This window comes from Macrotis lagotis, chromosome 5, assembly GCF_037893015.1.
Source record: "Macrotis lagotis isolate mMagLag1 chromosome 5, bilby.v1.9.chrom.fasta, whole genome shotgun sequence".
NCBI classification, from domain to species: Eukaryota; Metazoa; Chordata; class Mammalia; order Peramelemorphia; family Peramelidae; genus Macrotis; species Macrotis lagotis.
The window spans coordinates 90033280-90035483 of NC_133662.1; positions in this window are offsets into that span (position 1 = coordinate 90033280).

Sequence of the window (2204 nt, forward strand, 5' to 3'; positions counted from 1 at the left end):
ATACAATAAAGTACAGATCCATTCTATGCTTCTGGTGCTAATTTTGATCTAACAATTATAACCAAGAAAACACAGATACTCCATCAGTCAGCAGCACACTATCCATATGTGGAATGATTGATTACAGACAATGGGTAAGTTTTGAGTACTGTAGACAAGTTCACTTTCCTTGGCAGTATCCTTTCTGAGGAGGCACACAGTGATAATGAGTTTGACACATACATTGTCAGAATTAGTTCAGTATTTGGGATGCTCTGAAAGAAGGTATGGGAGAGAAGAGGTATTAGACTGACTACCAAACTGAAGATCCACAGAATTGCTGTGCTATCATCATTGTTATATATCTATGAAACCTGGAAAGTCTTCCAGCACCATGTCAGGAAACTGAATAGCTTCCATTTAAATTGTCTTAGGAAGATTCTAAAGATCATCTGGTTGGAGAAGATACCAGACACTGAGCTCCTTTCTCAAGATTAGCATTCAACCATTACTATAGAGAATGCAACTATGATGGACTATGTTGTTATAATGCCAAATATATGTGCTTGATGAGAAAAATATTTTATGGAGAACTCACCCAGTATAAGTGCTTACAAGACAGTTAGAAGAAGTAACATCAGGATACCCTGAAGATCTCTCTGAAGAACTTTAGAATTGATTGTACAACTTGGGAAACACTGGTACAGGACTGTCCAATGTGTTGTGCCCTCATCAATGAGGTGCTGCACTCTATGAGGAAGATAGAATTGAAGCAGCTCAACAGACATAATGAATTCATCAGATATTTGCCTAAACCTATATTGCTATCACTCTACATGATCTAAGAATCATTCATGACATTTTAGTCTCCATCAGATTTCATATGCAATTAATTGCCAAATACTAGCATTGCTACTTTGAGAGCATCTCTTTCACACTTTTTTTCATGTAATTCTATGGTTCTCTAGTTCAGATATAACTATTTCAAGCATTCCATATTATGCTCGTTAGTCTCTAGTTTCTTCACTCACCAATTCATCCTCTTTACAAATAACAAAGTTGTCTTCCTAATGCTTTCTTTCATAAGATCTTATTTCAAGTCCAAACTGGACTTCAAACTATCAGCTCCCTAAACTCAATATTGATTTTCTCATTTTGATGCATTGACAAAAAACAATTCACATGTTTAAAACTCTTTTGCTTCTACTGCTTTAAATTTTTATCTTTCTAAAAGATTCAATTTATATGATACCTTTTGCTACACATAATGGCACACCTAATTAATGGTTATTGAAATGAATTGAATTGAAATTTTGGCAGATTCTTTCAACTGAGAAAAAAAATGAAACATGGGCCTGTCCACAGATTATGCATGTGACTGTCTTCAGAAGAACAGACAGCCTCTGCATATATATGAGAGACCTTTTAGCTAGGAGGTTGCATATTTTGAAGGGAAAGCTGTCAAAATATCAAGGAGGAGCAAAGGAGGTACTAGATCGGCAAAAGGAACAAATCCTAAAATACTGAATGAGAGAAATCCAACTACTACGAAGTTTGGAAGGTAGTGTGCTCATGACCACAATGTTGGCCACTTTCCTTCCCTTTTCTCTTTTTTTCCTTCCTTTTTTCTTCTGTCCTTCCTTATTTCCTCCTTCCTTTTTTCTCTATCACTTTTTTTCTCTCTCTCTCTCTCTTCTCTCTCTCTCTCTCTCTCTCTCTCTCTCTCTCTCTCTCTCTCTCTCTCTCTCTCTCTCCTCTTCTCTCTCTCTCTATCCCTTCCTTTTTCTTTCCCCTTTCTTCAACTTAGTGAAGACTGTCTAAGATACCAAGAGGTTTCCTCTGCCTTGATAGTGGAAGGACTCTTGCTGATAAAACTAGGGAGCCTTAACTTTTGATCTCAAAAAGTCTTGTAGCTGAGAGATTGTAGAAGAAGGGAAAAATAATAGAGTAGGGCTATTGATTCTTTGCAGATGCCATTTGTAACCCTGTAATTTGCAGCACACCAAGCATGATTTTCTAAAGAATTGACCTGTGATATCAGGCACTGCCAAGAGAGAGGGAGATGTGACTCCTGATTCAATGAGAGGCTTCTTAATTAAGAGCTGTGAATTGTGGAGAACCTGAAGGGAAAGACCTCAAAGTAGGATAGAGGAGCAAAGGAGGTACCAAAGAGAGAGGCAAAAGAAGCAAGTTCTAAAATTTTCAGTGATAGGAAACAAAGCTCC